Below are 16,230 nucleotides of genomic sequence, written 5' to 3' on the forward strand. Positions count from 1 at the left end.
CAGTTACCCCTGAAGAAGAAAACTGACAGAGGCCAAGAGTGGAGAAAGACTTATCTAGCAACATATGCCTTGAACATGTTCTCATTTTCTATCACAAATCCTCATTTTTTTTTCTTTTTAGGGCTGCACCAGCAGCATATGGAAGTTCCCAGGCTAGGGATCAAATCTGATATGCAGCTGAGGGCCTGCACCACAGCCACAGCAATGCCTGAGCCGAGCCACATCTGCAACCTGCGCCACAGCTTGTGGCAATGCCCATGCTTAACACACTAAGCGAGGCCAGGGATCCAACCAGCATCCTCATGGATCCTAGTCAGGCTCTTAAGCCACTCAGCCGTGACAGGAACTCCCACAAGTTCTCATTTTTATGAGGCTATTTTTTAAATGGCAACGCCTTATTATTAACTACAGTCCTGAGCCTGCCCAAGCTTTTCTCCAAATTTTAAAGGGGTTCCTCCACTCTGGTTTGCCTGTAACTGTCCAGGGTTTAGTTCTGAAAAGTCCCATGTCCTGGGAAGACTTCAGTCCGGGCAGACGAGGATGGTTGGACAGGCTGGTCCCCTCTCCACCTGGATGTGGTGCTCTGAGGTCAGCTCTCTACTGGGCTACCAAGTGCTCCTGGAACGGGAGCAGGGGTGGCGGTGGGGTGGGGCAGGGTGGGGCGAGGGTGGGGTAGCGAGGGGCCTTCGAGGGGAAGAGAGAGAGGGGAAAGGAGGGGGAGGGGGGAGGAGAAGGGAGGGGGACGAGAAGGGGGGGACGAGAAGGGAGGGGGAGGAGGGAGACTGGGAGGGGGAGGAGGGGGACTGGGAGGGGGAGGGGAGGAGGGAGCGAGGCGAGGGGCGGGGCGAGGAGGGCTGGGAATGCTTGGGCTACAGGATGGAGAGAGGTCGCCATGGTTAACCAGGAACAAGAGCGATGGGCAGGGACTGATGATCCTGGATTCTTATCCTCAGCTGGACTTTAGTGGGTCCTTTCACTTTGGGGGCCTTAATTTTCTCATATGGAAAGTGAAGGCAGAAGTGGGCACCTAGCAGCATCCCAAGGGCACATCTCACTCACCTCTCAGACTCTGCAGCCAAAGGATCACGCTCCAGCCACAGCGACGCAAGGGCTCGCGCATGCTCCATGCTCTCCCATGGAACAGCTGAAATCTCTCAGCCCTAGTTCAGGCTCGGTTCACAGATAAGAGCCGAGTTTCTACCCAGAGAAGTCCCATTCCGGATACAATTGAAAGTAGCCTTAAAGCAGGAATTCTCAACACAACGAAAAAGGTCAAAGAGTCAGTCCTGGGCCCCACTACAGAGAGTCCGACTCAGTAGGTCGAGGGTAGGAATTCAAGATAGTTCCCCCTGTACCGCTCTTTGAAACCCACGGTCTTAAAGGACAATGCCACGTCAGAGTGTAAGAATTTTAAAGTTCATTTCCTCTTTAATGAAAACAAGCTATTATTCTCTAACGGTTATTTTTTTAAAACAGTAAGAGTTCTGAGGCATCCAATCCACGGAACGCCCTGTAGCCTGGAACTACGCGCCAAAGAGAAGACTGCATTTCAAAACATGATCAAACGCCAGCCTAATCAGCCAGGTGTTAGACACTCAATCACAAGCCTCAAAACACATAATCAAGTATCCGTAAGCAGGTGTTTTAAGAGAAGATTGAAATAAACAGTTGTCTTTGTGGTGATTTGAGAGGTTTTGCAACATTAAAATGGAGTGCCTCACACTCAATCCCAGCAGACTTCAGAAGCTTGGCGGCTGAATCGATCCGGGCAATAATTAGCACTGGAGATTTTAACAAGATTGCAATCAGAAACTTGGATCCTTATTGAGGAAATCTGTGTCCTTTCGTTTATTTCCACTGCCTTGAAGGAGTGGCCCTTATGGGTGGCAATGCTTTTAAGAATCCTTAGAATATGTCTCACTGTGCTCAGATTGAAGATTTTGATCCCTTTAGAGAAAATCACACGCGGATCACGTGCACACATTCAGTGCCAAGGTGCCAAGGACCCATCCCACCTGTCTCCCCATTGTGACAAGTGTAGAATGAGGAGTTCTGAAGAAAAAGCACAGGTCTACTTTAGAAATTAATTTTTGGTTTTGTGCACATTTCAAATGGCTTCTTGGTGGCCCAATGGCCCCATGAAAATCCCTGAAAGCTTTGGGGACAAATGACCATCTTCAGTAAGAGTACCCTTTTTAAGAGCCACTATTTAAGTCTAGCCAGCCCATCACTTAGGCTTAACAGCACTTGCCCATGCAATTTATATTAGAGAGTACCAGGAAGGGGGCCCTGCTTGAAATCATGGCTCATTAATTTCTAGTAATTCCCCTTGATGGAGAGGACCCATTTAGCTTTGAGAAAATATCTTATGCTTTACTTTCTATTTCTCTTTCCTCTTCCCCTGGCCTTGGATTACCACCAGAACATTAATTTCACTTCTCATAATTGTATCTCCTACAGTTAAAGCCGCTGTTAGAGCATTTGATCGTACATGACACCACTGTTAACAACAAAGCCCCAAACACTCTTACCATTCAATGGAGAGAAAGGTGGTTTGAGACATCAGAAAGTTTCACTGTCAATGGTGGGTATCCATGTGCTCCTCTGAAACAAAATCAAAAGGGTCTACCCGGTCTGACTAAATCAGGGGTTCTGGGAGTGGATCCTAAGGCTGAAAAAGCCCAACGGATTTCATCCTTTCCTTGCACCAGCCAGTAATTCAGAACACATCCAACTTGTCTTTCAGATCATCTTCCTCTTCTGAGCTGCAGGATTCAGTGGTGGTGCTGGTTAGTGCACCGTTGGGGCTTCTGGGACCCAGCACATTCAAACCTAAACTGTGCCTATTTGCAAAGATAAATCTTCTCTAATCCAGGGCCGCTAGCTGTCTCTGGGCTTATCTGGTCTCCCTTCACCATGTTAATACCCCTCTTTCTTTGGCGTATGTCTTCACTCATCTCTCCTCTCCTGGTAGCCACTGCGATGGCCCAGCCAGGCAAGAGTCAGCCTCGACTTCTCCTTTCAAGGGAGGAACTCAAGGGCCCTCTAGGCAGCCCACACAGAGGTAGCGAGTTTCACAACGTGAGGCTGGGCTGGCAATTCCCTCAGAATTCCTTCAAGCAAATTATTCAGACCATTTCAATCAAGATTTTTTCTTTTCATTGTGCTTCGGTAAACCTCTGACCTACACCATGGAGAAAAGAGAAATCATCAGATGGGAGCTTCATCAACTCCTTGTCTGCCTCCTCTAATCTAAGACTTGCCTTCTCCCTTCCCTCCCACCCTCTAGACCAGTTTCCACCTAGGCTTGGGACCCCAACTCTGTCAGCCCCGCTACCGCATCTTCGGCTTCTCTCGAGCTGTCAGCTGTGGCTCGTCGTCATCCTTTGTTGTATATAATGAAATATTACATTAGAAGTTGGAACTGAAGCACCAAGTTATAATAAAGACTACAAGCCAGGAGTTCCCTGATGACTCAGCAGGTTAAGGATCCAGCAGTGTCACGGCTGTGGCGCAGGTTCGATCCCAGGCCCAGGAATTTCCGCATGCCCCCGGGGTAGCCACCCATACACACAAAAGACTGCATTCCAAAGGATGTGCTGGACCATATGTGAAGTTTCAAAGTAGACTAACCAAAAACCGGTATTAGGACTTTTTTAAAGTGATTTTTATTTTTTCCATTTTAGTTGGTTTACAGTGTTGTCAATTTCCTACTGTACAGCAAGGTGACCCAGTCACACATACATATATACATTCTTTTTTCTCACATTATCCTGCATCATGCTCCATCACAAGTGACTAGATATAGTTCCTCATGCTAGACAGGAGGATCTCATTGCTTATCCACTCCAAAGGCAATAATTTGCATCTATTAACCCCAAATTCCCAGTCCATTCCACTCCCTCTCCACTCTCTTTTGGCAACTACAAGTCTGTTCTCCAAGTCCATGAGTTTCTTTTCTGTGGAAAGGGTCATTTGTGCCTTATGTTAGATTCCAGATATATGTGATATCATATGGTATTTGTCTTTCTCTTTCTGACTTACTTCACCTAGTATGAGAGTCTCTAGTTCCATCCATGTTGCTGCAAATGGCATTATTTTGTTCTTTTTATGGCTGTGTAGTATTCCATTGTGTATATATACATCTTCTCAATCCATTCATCTGCCACTGGACATTTAGGTTGTTTCCATGTCTTGGCTATTGTGAATAGGGCTGCAGTGAACATGCAGGTGCATGTGTCTTTTTCAAGGAAAGTTTTGTCCCAATATATGCCCAAGAGTGGGATTGCTGGGTCATATGGTAGTTCCACATTTAGTTTTCTGAGGTACCTCCATGCTGTTTTCCACAGTGGTTGTACCAATTTACATTCCCACCAACAGTGGAGGAGGGTACCCATTTCTCCACACCCTCTCCAGCATTTGTTATTTGTGGACTTATTAATGATGGCCATTCTGACAGATGCGAGGTGGTGCCTCATAGTAGTTTTGATTTGCATTTCTCCAATAACTAGTGAGGTTGAGCTTTTCTTCATGTGCCTGTTGGCAGTCTGTATATCTTCCTTGGAGAAATATCTGTTCAGGTCTTTTGCCCATTTTTCAGTAGGTTTATTGGTTGTTTTGCTGTTGAGTTGTTTAAGTTGTTTGTATATTTCAAAGATTAAGCCCTTGTCAGTTGCATCATTTGAAACCGTTTTCTCCCATTCCATAGGTTGTCTTTTTGGGTTTTTTATGGTTTCCTTTGCTGTACAAAAGTTTGTCAGTTTGATTAGGTCCCATTGGTTTATTTTTGTTTTTATTTCTATTGCCTTGGGAGACTGACCTGAGGAAACATTTTTAAGGTTGATGTCAGAGAATGTTTTGCCTGTATTCTCTTCTAGGAGTCTGATGGTGTCTTGTCTTATGTTTAAGCCTTTAAGCCATTTTTATTATGACTTTTAAATTCCCTCATTTAGCAGGACGATGCAGAGTCAAAGGAGGGGAGGTTTGAGAGGATTCTAGAGCAGAACTATTAGAATGCTGTGAGTCTCAGACCCCAAGGATGGAAGGATGAGGGGATCTCTGCCTCCTCCTCAAGCCTAGTGAGGATGCTTTAATGGGATGGTTTGGAGGGATTCATCTATGTCCCCTGCAGTTGGAGGCTGGAGGGACTGGGACCAACTCCCCCCACCCCTACCCCTGAGTAGGGCAGGACAGCAGGGGTGAAGGCTGGCTCTGTAAAGTAACGTCACTCTTGGGGACCAAATATAAACATTTTGGCTCAGAGAGAGGCTACCCAGAAAAGAGGATCTCAGAAATAAGAGATTCTGAGCCACTCTGGAAGATGGGGGCGGGAGTTAAGGGTAAGTAGGACAAGGCCAGCTGAGAAGATGCAGTTGGAAGGCCCCACCTGGTCAACTTTCAAGGAAGCCATGGAAGTGCCTAATAAGAGTCAGCTGTACACACCTGCTGGCCCCAAGAGGGCAACACCATCCCCCGAGAGAGTCGGCCTCACCTCTCATCCCTCCTCCTGGCTCTGATCCTGTGGGGAGAAGCCCTGCACTGTGGACAAGCAGGGAATGAGCAGAAGTATAGGAGCAAGGAGAGAGGAGGGCCATGCCAGCCCTACCATCACAGCAAGGGCCAGCTGGGGCAGGGGTGGCGGTAGAAGACGGAACCTTAAACCAGGACCAGGTTCAGAGTGTTGACTGTTATCTTGCCGTACATTTTTTTTTTTTTAAGGGCCACACCCATGGCATGGAAGTTCCCAGGCTAGGGGTCAAATCAGAGGTGCAGCTGCCCACCTATGACACAGCCAAAGCCACACAGGATCTGAGCCGGGTCTGCAACCTACACCACAGCTCACAGCAATGCTGGACCCTTAACCCACTGAGCAAGGTGAGGGATGGATCCTGCGTCCTCCTGGATACTAGTCGGATTCGTGTCCGCTGAGCCACGATGGGTACTCCTTGGAGTAGATATTCTAACTTAACTCACTGAAACTGAGATTGTAACCTAACATGACTCACACCAAAGGAAGAGGAACGGAAGAAATGACCAGTGCCTGAACAGATTTAAAGGGACAGTGGAAGATGAGAGTAAATCTGCTGGGTTTGGGGCGTTATTTCTGGCTGCACCCGAAGTATGAGGAAGTTCCCAGACCAGGAATCAAACCTGCGCCACAGCTGTAACCAGAGGTGCTGTAGTGACAACACCCGATCTTTAACCCACTGAGCCACAAGGGAACGCCACGACTGCTTTTAAGACAACTTGGCATGAGTCCCGATGTTCCACAGACAGACAGATAGCCAAGCTTAGAGGAAGCAGAGCCTCCCTGTGACTCCCCATCAACTTCCAGCCTCTCTCCTGTATCTTCAGCTTCTTCCCTCTTAAACTTGTCTTTTTCCCCACTGTCACTCAAGATGATTCATGGGAGTTCCCATCATGGCTCAGTGGAAACAAATCTGACTAGTATCCATGAGAACACAGGTTCGATATCTGGCCTCGGCCAGTGGGTTAAGGATCCAGTGTTGCCATAAGCTGTGGTGCAGGTCGCAGACCCGGCTCAGATCTGGTGTCGCTATGGCTGTGGTGTAGGCTGGCAGCTGCAGCTCTGATTGGACACCTAGCCTGGGAACCTCCAGATGCTGCAGGTGCAGCGCTAAAAAGACAAAAAAAAAATATATACATATATATATACACACACACATATATACATATATATACACATATATACACACACACACATATATATACATATATATATATTCACAGAGTTTTTCACTCTCCTTGCCTCTGCTCATGATCCCCCTGACTGTCTGGCTTTGCCCTGTTATCACCGCTCAGAAACACCTCTGGACAAAATCATGATAGACATCTTTTTAATTTTTTTCTTCCCTTTTGCTCAAAATAATTGTTCTTATTATAAGAGCAAATTGCTCATGACAGAAAAATTAGAAACTTCAAGCAACTAAAATGAACATTAAAAATAAAATCCAGAAATCCACCCACACCAAGCCAACCCGCTGTTGGTAAGTTGCTGTACATCCTAGATTACCTTCTGTGGATATACGCATGTGTAGATACAGAGATATGTGCACAGAGGCACACACAGGCACTCAGGCACATAAACATTTTAGTTATTTCCAATTTTTTCATTATTATGACAATGCTAATTTAAACTAATTTGATTTTTTTACTTAATTTATTTTTTTGTATTTTTTAGAGCTATACCTGCAGCATATGGAGGTTCCCAGGCTAGGGATCAAACTGGAGCTGTAGATGCTAGCCACACCACACCACAGCCACAGCAACGCCAGATTCCTAACCCACAGAGCGAGGTCAGGGATCGAACCCACATCCCCATGGATTAATTTAAACTAATTTGAATTCATATTATATATATATATATATATATATATATCTTCATATATCTGTATATATACAAATTTACATATGTATTTTCTTAAGTTTGTAGCAGGATTAAATAGAAGTCTCACTAAAAAACAAATAGGACTTCCCACTGTGGCACAGTGGGTCAGTATCCAGCATTGCCACAGCGATGGCACAGGTCAAAGCTGCAGCTCAGATTCAGTCCCTGGTCTGGGAACTTCCATATGCTGTGGGTACAGTCATAAAAAGAAAAAAATAATAAAGTTTTTTTAAAAAAACAAACAAACAGGAATTCCCATTGTGGCTCAGTGGTAATGAACCCGATTAGCAGCCATGAGGATGCGAGTTTGATCCCTGGCCTCGCTCAATGGGTTAAGGATCTGTTGTTGCCGTGAGCTGTGGTGTAGGTCAAAGCCAAGGCTCAGATCCCACGTTGCTGTGGCTGTGGTGTAGGCCAGCAGCTGCAGCTCCGATTGGACCCCTAGCCTGGGAACCTCCATATACCTCAAGTGCGGCTCTGAAAAGCAAACAAAGAAGGAAAAACTGGACAATAGGAGACAGCAGTAGCTTACACTGGAGTGTATCCCTTACCCAGAACTGCCTTCTTCTGCAGAATGAGCTTGTAAAACATTAGAGTCCACAGCTGCCCTCTTTTCTTTGCTCAGTCTTTTGCTGTTTCATCTTTGCCTGTCTCACATGAGTCAAAACTGGTTTATGTTTTCTGCCGCTCTGCATTATCCAAAGATTTATAAAAGTGTTGGCTTCTGTCATTAAAGAAGGGATGCTGTGACAACGTGGCACATGTCAGAAAACAGTGGGAGCCAAAGGATCTGATACTTACTTTTTATCAAACAGTAAGACAATTCTTCGTTTATCTTCTAATTACGTATATTAGGATGTTAGGATAGGAAGCGACAATGGTGGAAATTCTAAGCAGGTGATTTTGGGACATAGGGTACATGTGTTACACTCATAATTATGTTAAGTCCGTCTTTACCAATATATATATTTTTACTACGAAGCATATTTAGCACACATGCCCCTATGTTAAAAATAAACAATAGAGAAAAGTAAAAATTAGGAACTAAAAATTTGACTCCCTGAAAAAAACAGCACTGAATATATTTTTGTAAGCCTTTCAAACCTTTTCCTAAACATTTATGATCGCATCTACCAGCACATACTTGTAAGCAGTTATTTTTACAACATGAGAGCATATCACGTAGCCTGCTCTGCAACTTGCTTTTTTCACGTAACAATGTCATGAGAAGCTTCTCCAGAATGTATAGATCAATCTCATTCCTTTGAATAGATGGTATGGCTTTATTACTTGTTATAGCCCGCAATTTGTTTACGCATCTCCTTACTGAGAAACATTTGAGTTATTTCAGAATTTTTATTATCACCAATGAGGCTTACCCACCTTACGCCTCTGTCTTTTAACAGCGGTCCACTTACTCACGTAGGCTGAATAGCCTAAAGGAGACTTGCTCGGTCAAAGAATAAGCACATTTACATTCAAATGGTATCAGATTATACTCTGAAAACATTGTGTCAGTTACTCTCCCTCACCCTCTCCAAAGCGGATTTTTTCATTTTTGCCAATCTGATAGTTAAAAAATGAACTCTTTGTTTCAATTATCTTTTTTTTGTCCTGTAGGGAGACCGAACTCCTCATAGGCTGATTGGCCATTTTAATTATTCTTCTAGGAATCACCTACCTGTCCTTGTCCTATATATATATATTTTTTTTTTTTTGTCTTTTTGCCATTTCTTGGGCCGCTCCGTCGGCATATGGAGGTTCCCAGGCCAGGGGTCTAATCGGAGCCATAGCTGCCAGCCTACACCAGAGCCACAGCAACATGAGATCCGAGCCGTGTCTGCGACCTACACCACAGCTCACGGCAATGCTGAATCCTTAACCCACTGAGTGAGGGCAGGGATCGAACCCTCAACCTCATGGTTCCTAGTCGGATTCGTTAACCACTGCACCACGACGGGAACTCCTGTCCAATTTTTTTATACTGAGTTGTATTTTCTATCAATTTATAAAATTTCTTTAGGAGTTCCTGTCGTGGCTCCATGGAAATGAACCGGACTTGCATCCATGAAGACACAGGTTTGATTCCTGGCCTTGCTTAGTGGGTTAAGGATCCAGCGTTGCCATGAGTTGTGGTATAGGTCACAGATGCGGCTCAAATCCTGCATTGCTGTGGCTATGGTGTAGGCCAGCAGCTACAACTCCTATTAGACCTCTAGCCTGGGAACCTCCAGCCCTAAAAGACAAAAAAAAAAAAAAAAAATTCCTTAGCTAATAGATATTAACTGCCAGGCTGATCGTTAATGATTTTTATTTTAACTTTGTCTATATGAGTTCCCCCATACAAGAGTTTTAAATTTCCAAATAGTCAAGTAGATCTATCTTTTCCCCATGGTTTTTATTTTTGTTTGGGTTTTTTGTTTTGTTTTGTTTTCTTTTTCTTTATATGGCCATACCTGCAGCATATGGAAGCTCCCGGGCCAGGGGTAGAATTGGGGCTGCTGAATCCTTAACCCACTGAGCGTTCATCCTTAGCGAGACAACATTGGGTTCTTAGCCCTCTGAGCCACACTAGGAACTCCTGGTTTCCTGTTTTAATATTATGCAAAGTTTCACCTGCCTATAGTTATAAAAATATTCACCCTATTTTCTTCTATTATTATTATTAATTTTTTTGTCTTTTTTTTTTTGGTCTTTTTTTGCCATTTCTTGGACCACTCCTGAGGCATATGGAGGTTCCCAGGCTAGGGGTCTAATTGGAGCTGTAGCCACCGGCCTACGCCACAGCCACAGCGATGTGGGATCTGAGCCGCATCTGTGACCTATACCCCAGCTCACGGTAACACTGGATCTTTAACCCACTGAGCAAGGCCAGGGATTGAACCCACAACCTCATGGGTCCTAGTCAGATTCATTAACCATTGAGCCACGATGGGAACTCCTAATTTTTTTTTTTTGTCTTTTTGTCTTTTCTAGGTCCACACCCATGGCATATGGAGGTTCCCAGGCTAGGGGTCTGATCAGAGCTGTAGCCACTGGCCTGCGCCACAGCCACAGCAACAGGGATCCTTAACTTTCTGATGGAGACCAGGGATCGAACCCACAACCTCATGCTTCCTAGTTGGATTTGTTAACCACCAAGCCATGACTGGAACTCCTATTATTTTTATAATTTTACTTCTACACTTATGACTTCGTGGAGTACATGTTTTAGTATAAAAAGTGAAATGAGAATCAAATAGTATCACACTCTAGCTACTCTTTTACAATAGTTTTTTTCACTTTTTGCATTGTGACCGTATTTCCATGTTAATGGATAGATTCTGTAATATTACTTTATACTGGGTCCCTAATTTCTTTAATTAATCTCCTATAATTAGATAATTAGGTTGTTTGCAGGGGTTTCAAACAGCTGTGTGATAAACACAGTGGGCGCTAAACCTCTTAGCGCCCTTGACAATGCCCTTAGCATGCCTTTCAAACTGTTCCCATCTTCTCGATATAAACGTTGCCCTGTCTTCTCATCACAGTGAGCTGTACCTCCACCCATCCTATTGTTCAAACCAAAATCTTAGAGGTAATTTTTGATGCATCACTTTCCCCCCACCTTCAAACCCAGTCCAACATCCTAATGACGTTCGGAGGATCTGGGTTAATTAGTGACTTGAGTTTGCCTCTCCCAGCTAAGAATTTAGCTCAATATTTACATTGTGCTGCCACCGGGTACATTTGGTAACAGTGACTAAGCGTCTTGGCAGCTTTCAAACTGTACAAAAGAAATTCAGGGATAACATAATAGATCATCATGAACAACTGGTGAACAAGCAATTTATTATAAATAAGATGCACATTAATAAGTTTCATATTAAGACAAGCATCCAAAAGAAACTGCAAAACTGCTGTCTGCTCCAGAGATGCCCCTGCCTCTGCAATCGTCACCAGCTCCATGGTCGCTGTCCTCTCAGCTCCTCAGCATCAGCTGGACAGACCCCGTGAATGCACGTGCAGCTGAACCAGCGTAGGAAGAGAGCTAAGAAGCCAACTCCCAGCCTGCCAGCCAGGCTAGCCGCAGGGGCGCTGTCACTTGCCACATCCCTTGAAGGACCACACTCCTGCTACCTTCCCCTAAATGTACTATTGGGGTGGACAGTGACCCTGGGAGCCAGCGAGGGCTGTTGGCTGTTGCCTATGGGCCATGCTGTTTCTCCAACTGAACAGACTCAAGAAAGAGCAGCACCAAGTGCCTATCATGCAACAACCCCAGGCAGTGTCCCTGCCAGGCTACTTCCACTCAAAGGGACTGAGCGGGAAATCCATCCTGCAGATGAACGGCAGCTGGTGCTCTGTGCCCCCAGCAGGGACCTTCAACACGACCCTGAATTGCAGGGGTTGTTTGGTTTGGTTTTGTCTTAGGGCCTCACCCAAGGCATATGGCAGTTACCAGGCTAGCGGTCCCATCAGAGCTGCAGCTGCCAACCTAAGCCACAGCCACAGCCACGGCAACTCGGGATCCGAGCCACGTCTGCAACCTACACCACAGCTCACAGCAACACTGGATCCTTAACCCACTGAGCAAGGCCAGGGATCGAATCCATATCCTCATGGATTCATTACCACTAGTTGGATTCATTACCACTGAGCTACAACAGGAACCTCCCCCACTTTTTTTTCTGAATTGCAATTTTGAGAATGCACCCCAACCTCACTTCCCTCTTCTGGCTGAGTGACAGGGGCCTCTATCAGTGGCAGGAGCCTATTGTGGCCAGTTCCCCAAGGCACTGCCTTGAGAGGCCCCTCTGAGTCTGATAATGACCACAGAACAACAGATTCGCAAGGCTTGGGAAGGAGCATCCTAACACTTATTAACAACACAATGAATTTAAGTTGTAATGAGGCGGAAAAAGCAAACCAGCCCTAAGGCTCAGCCTTATACTCAGAGCTCTGAGGGAACTTACACAGGAAGATCCCTGCTCTGGAGGCAGCTGGGATCTAGTTAAGGAAGAAAGACTTTTGCATGTAAAAGTGACACCTTATGTTGGAGCTCTTGGCCCTCCTGCACCCCCAGGCATGCTCAGCTGCTGGGAGGGTCAGCACAGACAGCGTGGACAGACCATCTGGGGCCAGAGCGGGCAGTGCTTAGAGTCTGCTATGGGGTAGGGGCCCATGACGATGCTTTCATTTCTTTTCAGATCAGAAGAAAAAAGTGATTATAGTCCAATCTGAGTTGCATTCACCTTTATTTAGTTAGTTAATTAGCTTTTTTAGGGCCGCACCAGCAGCATATGAAAATTCCCAGTTCAGGGGTCGAATCGGAACTGCAGCTTCCAGCCTACACCACAGCCACAGTAATGCAGGATCTGAAGCCGAAGATCTGAAGTAATGCCACGCCGAAGACTTAACCCACCAAGCGGGGCCAGGAATTGAACCTGCATCCTCATGAATATTAGTCAGGTTCTTAACCCGCTGAGCCACAATGGGAACTCCTGCACTCACCTTTATATCAACACCATTGCAAAAGAGACATTTCAATTTTTTTAACGCAAGAGGAGGCCCAAGAAAGGCAAAAATTTCAGAGACCTCCTGCAATGATAATGCAGCCCTGACTGAACAGAAGGGAAACCAAATAAGCATCTGCGTGAAATGCTCAATTCCTATTCTGCCCTGGCATAGGCAGCTGCCAGCCGCACGAGACCCAAGCCCTGGAGCAAGTCCTGAGTAGCCATTCTGCTCACAGGCATCTGGGCCCTGCCTTGGACCTAGAAATGAAATGCGGATCGGAATGATGGCAGGGATAATCATTTAATGAGCACTGCCAGTGTGCATCAGCTTCAGTGCTTACGGCTTTATGTGCCTGATCTTATTTAATCACCTCTAGAGCCTTGGAAGATATTATTTCCTACATTTCATAGACGAAGAAAGCACCACTCAAAGAATGAATAAGCCCTGGCTGTGGGCTCTGTGTGGCCAACTGCAGGGGGCGCCGTCTACATCATAGTAGTTGATGCCGAGGCCCCCTGGGAATCCTGTGATAGGACAGAACCGGCCAGGCTCATCCATGCACTTTGCATCTTCATTCCACTGCCTCTAAAATTATAGACTTTTCCCGAGCGAAACACATCCCAGACCAAACGACAAGAGAGCGTGTACAAGAAGTGGGTGCCCCTGCTGTACACACCACAGGGGACTATATCTAGTCCCTTGTGATGGAACAGGATGGAGGATAATGTGAGAAAAAGAATATATGTATATGACCGAGTCGCTTTGCTTATAGCAGAAATTGACAGAACACTGTAAATCAACTATATTTTAAGAAAAAAAAAAAAAAAAGTGGGCCCAAGGTCCAAATTTCCCTAAACCTAAAAGTCCCAGTTTTCCTTAAAGCACCCCATACCTCAGGTCACAGGACAAAAGGGTTCCTGGTGGCCTGACCTGTCCCTGCTGCTAGGGGAGCCTATGTGTCCAGCTACCTGGGGAGGGGTGTGCAGGTGGGTGTCCCTGCTTACTCCAGGCCCCCTATCTCTCTAGAATCGCTGTTTGGCCCATTTGCCAGCTCCTCTTAGATGCTCTCCCAGGACCTGTGTAAGCCTGTCTGGATGAAGGAGATAAAATTAACTGCTGGTTTGTTTGGTTTTTTTTGTTTTGTTTGTTTGTTTGTTTGTTTGTTTTGTCTTTTTAGGGCCACACCTTTGGCATATGGAGGTTCTCAGGCTTGGGATCAAATTGGAGCTGTAGCCACTGGCCTACACCACAGCTCACAGCAAGGCCACATCCTGAGTGAGGCCAGGGACCGAACCCACGTCCTCATAGATACTAGTAGATACTAGTTGGGTTCAGTTCGTTAACCCTTGAGCCACAAGGGGAACTCCTAACTGCTAATTTTTGTCTATGTATTTCTGTAAAGCATCTTAATCCTTCCAGGGACCAAGTTGAGTATAAACACTGAGTTACAAGCTGTGTAGCACTTCACTATTCAAAGTGGGGTCCCTGGACCAGCAGCACTGGCACCACCTGGGAACTTTCTAGAAAAACTGCGGCTCAGCAAATGCCTTGTTGACTTGTGTGCACATCAAGGTTTGAGAGGTGCGAGCTTGATGTGGAAAAGGAAGTCACTCGGATTGTCAGCCTTGGCTCTACCTTGAAAGATCAAAGGCTTTAAAAGATACTGATGCGTGGGAGTTCCCCTTGTGGCCCATCGGGTTACAAGCTTCACTAGTATCCATGAGGATGTGGGTTCGATCCCTGGCCTCACTTTGTGGGTTAAAGGTCCAGCATCGTGGTGTAGGTCACAGAGGCAGCTCGGATCCGGTGTTGCTGTGGCTATGGTATGGGCCAACAGCTGCAGCTCCGACTGAAGCCCTAGCCTGGGATCTTCCACATGCTGTGGGTGTTGCCCTAAAAAGAAAAAAAAAAAAATATGCATGAATCCCAGGCCAGAGACGCTTATATAACTGCTATGGGGGAAGCCTGTGGGTTTGAGATTTCTCAAAGCTCCCCCAAAGCGATTCTCATCGGCAGCAAAGTTTGACTTAGTGAAGTGAGATGGCAGAGTTTCGAAGAACTTGGAAAGGAGGGCGCAGCAGACGTACAGATGTGCACATGACACAGACATTATGGATGGTGAGAAGGCCCATGTGAAGAGAGACCGGAGGCTGTGGCGGAGGCGGTGGGGACAAGCGTTGGGGGAGCAGGCTTGGGTCACGGGACTCCGACTCGAAGCGTAAGAACAGGTGCTGGAGGAGCTGGAAGCCACTCTTTGCAAAGCTTTGCTCCGATGAAGATCTGTGGACAGGATGCAGAGTGAGGAGCCTGGGGGCAGGGAGACCAGCTGTTCATAGGACCCCATGTAAGAACCATCGAGATGGGGGAGGCGGGATGGCCCGCAGAAGGAAGGAAAAGATGGTAGGCATGTTGGATTCGTTCGCAGGGCTACTGTAAAAGTATCACAAACAGAAACTTATCATCACACGGTTCCGGAGGCCAGAAGTCCAAGAGCAAGGTGTTGGCAGCTGGCTCCTTCCCAGGGCTGTGAGGGAGACTCTGGTCCATGCCTCCCCCCCTAGCTTCTGATGGTTTGCTGGACATCTTTGGGGTCCCTTGGCTTATAGACGCATCCCCTGGATCTCCGCCTTCATATGCGTTCTCCCTGCATGCACGTCTGCATCCAGAGCTCCCCTTTTTATGAGGACGCTGGACTAGGGCCCGCCCCAATCACCTCAATTTAACTTTCTTACTTCTACAGAGACCCTTTATCAAAACAGCCATGTTCCGAGGTGTTGGGGTTTAGGACTTCAATGTATGAATTTAGGAGGTGCAAATTGAACAGCAAGACACGTCAATGAAGAAAACATCTATGAAAGGTCAGTTTTTCTCCCTCATAACGGAAGGGTCTCAGACTTAATACGCACAACTGAATTCGGCGGGATGAGCTGTCCACTCGCATCCTCTGAGGCTGGTGATGGTCTCATTTTACGGGAGGCAGAGGCAGTAAATGGGAAACTAAAGGGGAAACATTTCCTGGCAGGGAAAGCCGGCCAAAACCCTTCTTAAAATCAGTTTTTCTTACATCACAGCAATGACAGTTGGCTTAAATGTATAAATTTATGGAGTTCAGGAGTTCCCGTCACGGCGCAGCAGAAATGAATCGACTAGGAACCATGAGGTTTCAGGTTCAATCCCTGGCCTCGCTCAGTGGGTTAAGGATCCGGCATTGCCGTGAGCTGTGGTGTAGGTCGCAGATGCAGCTTGGATCTGGTGTTGCTGTGGCTCTGGCATAGGCCGGGGGCTACAGCTCTCATTAGACTCCTAGCCTGGGAACCTCCATA

Source organism: Phacochoerus africanus, chromosome 16 (assembly GCF_016906955.1).
Source record: "Phacochoerus africanus isolate WHEZ1 chromosome 16, ROS_Pafr_v1, whole genome shotgun sequence".
NCBI classification, from domain to species: domain Eukaryota; kingdom Metazoa; phylum Chordata; class Mammalia; order Artiodactyla; family Suidae; genus Phacochoerus; species Phacochoerus africanus.